This window comes from Thalassophryne amazonica, chromosome 4 (assembly GCF_902500255.1).
Source record: "Thalassophryne amazonica chromosome 4, fThaAma1.1, whole genome shotgun sequence".
Classification (NCBI taxonomy): Eukaryota; Metazoa; Chordata; class Actinopteri; order Batrachoidiformes; family Batrachoididae; genus Thalassophryne; species Thalassophryne amazonica.
The window spans coordinates 7,511,386-7,518,660 of record NC_047106.1 but is presented as its reverse complement, the minus strand read 5'-3'; positions in this window follow the sequence as shown (position 1 = coordinate 7,518,660).

Here is a 7,275-nt window from a genome sequence, read left to right as displayed (position 1 = left end):
CTAACATTCATTGTTTGATGCACCATTTTTTTTATAACTTTTAAGGCAGGAGTCAAGTCCTCTGCATTTTGAAGACAACTTCCAAGCTGCCTTTTTCAAATTAAGAGTGAATTTGCGAGTCTCTAAATAGTCTCTAAAGTGTTTTTGTTAATTTTCATTTGTCTCCACAACTTTCTTTGCAAAGCCTTGAACTTTTTATAAATTTTCTCAGATTGATGAAGCTGCCAGAGCATTTTTGATAGCAAACAATTAAACCTTCATCCTGGGTTGGTTGGTGAACCAAGCTTTTACAGAACCGCCAAACTATCATGTTCGGTCCTGCTCAGAAAACAAGCTGGATCCACACCTGTAGTCATCTGGGAGACTTGGTGGATTTACCTCGACACAGGTCAATTTAAGAAGGCCAGGAAAGGCCCATCAGGAAACTGGCCCAGACTGGACCAAGCCTTTCCACTACACCTGATCCAAAGGACCAAGATAAGTAAACTTTCAATTGTTCTGACGGTCTTTGCTGTCAGTGATGCTAAGTGTCTTTCTTCGGTTAATTTTCTTCATAGTAATAATTATAATTTGTGAACCCAAAATTTCCATCTAAATTATAACCAGGTTTATTCTTATAAATTTTCTATATCCAGTGCCTTCTTTTTTTTTCCTTGTTTTTCATGTCTTGTCATTAAAAAATCGTCTCAGTAATAAAACTATGAATGTTTGACCCATACTGTCAAACTCTCAGTCACATTTGTTTGTACCTGTACATATGTAAATCAATCTAATAAAGCCAGTTGTCTGTAAATAAATCTAAAGGCAGTTGTTTGCCTTGTGTCCAGTTGAAGACAATGTTTAATCAGTCGTATCCAGAACTTATGAGTTTCAGATCAAACACTGATTACTATCGATCATAACATGATCAAGTTCCTGCGGTATGCAGGTGGTGCCCCATTTGGTGTGTTTAATTAAATACGCACTGCCCTATTAAGTTAATAGGGCAGCGCAGTCTCGTTTGAACTCTGCATGATATTGTGGGATTTGATCACTTATGGGGACAGCTGCTCCCGTGGCACAATATATACACGGCATAACTTCACATGGAAAAATGGTGTGCTGTTTTGTTTTGGGCTGCAATCACCGAAGCAGTCGCGAAAAGTGCTGTTTTTTCGGTTCCCGGTGGAGAAGGGAAGACGAGGCAAATGGGAGATGTCATGTCGGTAAGTGACAGCCTGCAAAACCGCCTCAACACATTTGCGGTCATAAACAAACCGCAACATATGCTAACTTTCCACCGCATCACCTATCAATCAATCAATCAACTTTTTTCTTGTATAGCGCCAAATCACAACAAACAGTTGCCCCAAGGCGCTCCACATTGCAAGGCAAGGCCATACAATAATTATGAAACACAGTCTACGTCTAAAGCAACATAACCAAGGGATGGTCCAGGGTCACCCGATCCAGCCCTAACTATAAGCCTGAGCGAAAAGGAAAGTTTTAAGCCTAATCTTAAAAGTAGAGAGGGTATCTGTCTCCCTGATCTGAATTGGGAGCTGGTTCCACAGGAGAGGAGCCTGAAAGCTGAAGGCTCTGCCTCCCATTCTACTCTTACAAACCCTAGGAACTACAAGTAAGCCCGCAGTCTGAGAGCGAAGCGCTCTAATGGGGTAATATGGTACTACGAGGTCCCTAAGATAAGATGGGACCTGATTATTCAAAACCTTATAAGTAAGAAGAAGAATTTTAAATTCTATTCTAGCATTAACAGGAAGCCAATGAAGGGAGGCCAACACGGGTGAGATATGCTCTCTCCTGCTAGTCCCCGTCAGTACTCTAGCTGCAGCATTCTGAACCAACTGAAGGCTTTTTAGGGAACTTTTAGGACAACCTGATAATAATGAATTACAATAGTCCAGCCTAGAGGAAATAAATGCATGAATTAGTTTTTCAGCATCACTCTGAGACAAGACCTTTCTGATTTTAGAGATATTGCGTAAATGCAAAAAGGCAGTCCTACATATTTGTTTAATATGCGCTTTGAATGACATATCCTGATCAAAAATAACTCCAAGATTTCTCACAGTATTACTAGAGATCAGGGAAATGCCATCCAGAGTAACGATCTGGTTAGACACCATGCTTCTAAGATTTGTGGGGCCAAGTACAATAACTTCAGTTTTATCTGAGTTTAAAAGCAGGAAATTAGAGGTCATCCATGTCTTTATGTCTGTAAGACAATCCTGCAGTTTAGCTAATTGGTGCGTATCCTCTGGCTTCATGGATAGATAAAGCTGGGTATCATCTGCGTAACAATGAAAATTTAAGCAATACCGTCTAATAATACTGCCCAAGGGAAGCATGTATAAAGTGAATAAAATTGGTCCTAGCACAGAACCTTGTGGAACTCCATAATTAACTTTAGTCTGTGAAGAAGATTCCCCATTTACATGAACAAACTGTAATCTATTAGACAAATATGATTCAAACCACCGCAGCGCAATGCCTTTAATACCTATGACATGCTCTAATCTCTGTAATAAAATTTTATGGTCAACAGTATCAAAAGCAGCACTGAGGTCCAACAGAACAAGCACAGAGATAAGTCCACTGTCCGAAGCCATAAGAAGATCATTTGTAACCTTCACTAATGCTGTTTCTGTACTATGATGAATTCTAAAACCTGACTGAAACTCTTCAAATAGACCATTCCTCTGCAGGTGATCAGTTAGCTGTTTTACAACTACCCTCTCAAGAATCTTTGAGAGAAAAGGAAGGTTGGAGATTGGCCTATAATTAGCTAAGATAGCTGGGTCAAGTGATGGCTTTTTAAGTAATGGTTTAATTACTGCCACCTTAAAGGCCTGTGGTACATAACCAACTAACAAAGATAGATTGATCATATTTAAGATTGAAGCATTAAATAATGGTAGGACTTCCTTGAGCAGCCTGGCAGGAATGGGGTCTAATAAGCATGTTGATGGTTTGGATGAAGTAACTAATGAAAATAACTCAGACAGAACAATCGGAGAGAAAGAGTCTAACCAAATACCGGCATCACTGAAAGCAGCCAAAGATAACGATACATCTTTGGGATGGTTATGAGTAATTTTTTCTCTAATAGTCAAAATTTTGTTAGCAAAGAAAGTCATGAAGTCATTACTAGTTAAAGTTAATGGAATACTCAGCTCAATAGAGCTCTGACTCTTTGTCAGCCTGGCTACAGTGCTGAAAAGAAACCTGGGGTTGTTCTTATTTTCTTCAATTAGTGATGAGTAGAAAGATGTCCTAGCTTCACGAAGGGCTTTCTTATAGAGCAACAAACTCTTTTTCCAGGCTAAGTGAAGATCTTCTAAATTAGTGAGACGCCATTTCCTCTCCAACTTACGGGTTATCTGCTTTAAGCTACGAGTTTGTGAGTTATACCACGGAGTCAGACACTTCTGATTTAAAGCTCTCTTTTTCAGAGGAGCTACAGCATCCAAAGTTGTCTTCAATGTCTTCAATGTCTTCAACCTATGTCATCTGTATCATATTTTACCCCTTCAGGGCCCACCCTCAAACGAGACTGCGGTGCATTTTTTTTAACCCTTAAATGTTTTCTGTATCCTGGGAGATACAGACATCTGGAAGACTGGGGGGGGGGGGGGGGGGGGGGGGGGGGGGCATTAAGTATCTGCACTTCATACTGTGAGAAAACCTTAAGGGGGATGGGTCAAGTACCAGGTCATGTGACTTCATCCCAGCATTCAAAATTATATTGATACATGTCCATCAAATTCCAAAATGGCAGCCTAAGTGGACAAACACACTGGTCATGAGGTAAGTTCTCATATTTTTCATGTTTATTATATTTTGGTAGGACTTGCTTTAGTAAAATATTGTTCTTTTAGGATGATTTTATGTATTGTTGTTTAAAATTAATGAACTGCATTTGCACAGCTTTGATAATCAGGCACTGCATGTCTGTATCCTGGGGGATTCATTGTCCAGATAGGGGTATAAAATAGGAACACTCACTCTCAGATATACTCGAGTTTTGAGGACTATACAGATAGTCAATCTGTCAATAATGCTTCTCCATCATCGTGATGCAGCCCCATTGGTCAGAAACACCAGTGTCTGAAGGACTTTAGGTTGGATGTTTCCAAAGGACTCATCCACCCTGAAAAGCAGAAAAGGGGACGTCCCTCCAAAGACAATGAAAATCACCACCAAAAGTAATCAAACAGCCAAAAGTCCCCAGGCCTGTGGATGACAGGAGATATGACAGGACTGACCACTTCCCTATTCTGTCAGTGAAAGGTCGATGCAGGATGTGCCAGGATGGACAGACCTCTATCATGTGTCAGAAGTGCAATGTGAGGCTTTGCATGGTCACTGGTCAAAATGCTTGTAACTGTTTCCTCAGCTTCCACTGACAATAGGATGTTGTTAGTGTAAAAGCTCCAGAGGGAAGACGTTAGTTACAACAACAGTAAGATCTTTTCTGTACATACGTTAGTTTGTTTGCATATTCATGTTAGTTAGTTTCCGGTACCCAATACATGTGAATCATCATCAATTGTTCAAGATTTTCCAACTTTTTAAAAAACGTTGTGTGCAAGAGTTGAAAGAGAGTAGCTAATTAATTGTATGTAATGTTTTCAAAGTTAAAAATGAAATATTTTAAAAGTTGGGAAATTTTAAATTCATACCCTAAATGGACAAAGTATCTCTGGGGATACACAGTGTAACATTGAAAAATAAATATGATATTTTGATAAAAATCATGGACGTGTTATTATAGCCTTGATGTTATGTTTCAGACGCGGGCGGAGAACCGACCCAGCGTTTGAAAGGACCCAGCATAAAATAAGCAGAGCACAGTTCAAAGGATAACAGAATTTAATAAACATAACAGTGGGGTGATAAACAACCAAAAATGTCTGCGGTCTGGTGAGGTCTGGTGGTGCTCTCAACAGCGCAAACGGTCCGGAGCCACAGCAGTTCGGACCCAGGGACCCCGCCGACACCCCCCAGGTGGCCGCGACAAACCGAGTCTGTGAAGAAAGAAAACATGAGGTGAGTCCAACTCCACACAGAGAGACACAACTCAAAGGTGCACGCAATCAGCAAACACTTCCTGGCTCAAATCTATACATCAGCTTCTTACCCTGCAGGCACGGAACAACTCAGTTCAATTTCCACTGCAGCAGAAGCTGATTAGACAATTAGCATAACGTGACAGCTCACTAACACAAGGTGTGAGGGACACCCAATCCACTGTCATTACTTCATAAAAGTCACCAAAACCAAATTACCTCAGGAAGTGTGCTGAAGAGCGTGAGACCTCACCCAATCCTCCTTCACAGACTGTGGCGTCAAACCTGGAGCGGTCTCTGCGTCCGTGATGGTGAGATTGTTCTCCTGACGTCGATCTCACACGTCTGCTCACAAGGTTGAGTTTCTGGCAATCACACACTGTGCATTCAAGGTTTAAATGCAGCAATCTCTGATTAAGACAAAATACACCACAGCTGTGAGTCCTGATGACCTGCACGTGATAACAAGCCTCAGGTGTTCAGGGTGAGGTCCTGATGCTCAGCCACTCAGTCCTGAATGCATACCACCTGGTGGGAGAAACAGAAAACAAAAACCAAACCAGCCAAACACCCCAGCCCACAACACTTGATACATTAGAAAATAGCAGTTAATTAATTTTCAAAAAAATGTATATGTGCTTGAACATTTAAGGGTTAACTTATAACCACTAGATCTGGTAACATGTTATTGCCACAAGATCCCATGTTGACAGTGTCCAACGGGCAGATGTTCTAAGTCTCTGCCCTGAAGTTATCCCCCAGTTTTGATACATGTAAGAAATACAGCATTCAAAGAAAGGGGAGGATCACATAACCTCCATTATCCTCTTTTGTTGGTTTGTTTCTTTTAATCTCGACATATGTCTGTGAGTAGAAGTAAAATAAAGCACAGGAACAAAGAACTTATCCTTGAAAACCAACATTAAAAGCCCTTTGGGGTGTGTGTGAGTGTGTGTGCGTGTGTGTGCGCATGTTAATTCATTGTTTTTTTTTCTTGCTTGGCCTGTTTAATAATGATTTCTTTTACACATCAAGGCTATTTGACTTCATTTTATCCAGTTTTATTTAGCATGCTGAATGCACTGACATCTGAATCTAAAGTAATCCTGTTCAGGATAATTATTCCTGTAGGAGGTTGAGCCATGACTCACATGGTGTTTTGCATATTTTCAGTGGTTGAAGTCCAAGGTTCTGTTTTTGAAGACTGTTGAGTTTTTGCTCTGGACCTTTATAATTCTTTTACTGAGCAGTGTTGAATGAGTCCTGACCTTTTCTCTGCTGATGTTAATCTCACTTGAACTGCAGTCAGAGTTTTCATTTGCTCGTGTTAACTCCTGGCAGAGAGAAATAAGGAAAAGGGGCCCGGGGCCACGTCCAGAGAACAGTGTAGGTTCAAGACTAAAAACTCATAAAAGCAGTAGCGTACATTATGTGCGCCCACCCCTCTCGGATTTATGAAGCTGTGTGTGTAGTTTATTTTGGTTTCTAAATTACAATCATTTCCCACACCTTGCCTAAAGCTTGGGTTGAGTGCAACGGCAATAACCCCAGGTGTATTTGCTGAATTAACAATTACTCTGATTCTCCAGTAATGATATACAGTAAAACTCACCTAAACTGTCATTGTCATCGACCAAAAACCATCATTTCACTCTTGTTCCAGTTTAAATGTAAGAAATTGTTGGACATACAGCTTTTCACTGAGGCAAGACAATCCTCTAAGGATTTTATATGGATGAGATTACCAGCAGTTGTCAGCATGTATAACTGAGTATCAACAGCATAGCAATGAAAGGTAATCCCAAAATGTTGCAATATGTGCCCGAGGGGAGCTGTATAAAGGAAGAAAACCAGGGGGCCTAAGACAGACCCTTGTGGAACCTGTGCTTTACATCAGGTTCCTGTCCATATAAATTGGTCTAGTCTCTCTTCACATGACATACCGTCATTATGTGAAATCTATATTTTTAAAAAGAAATTAACCTTTGACTATAGCAAATTTCCATTGTCACCAGAGCTACGGTAATTCTGTATTAACTGTTTTAATTAAAATATCCTGTCTTTCAACTTAAACTTGAATTTAAAAAAAAATAAATAAATCTGCCAGGCATATGTCTGACATGCCGCTCAAAAGTCAACGCTGTGCTGGCCAAAAAAAATCATGCATTTCTGACATTGATTAAATGCCTTTTTAGCAAATTTTGTG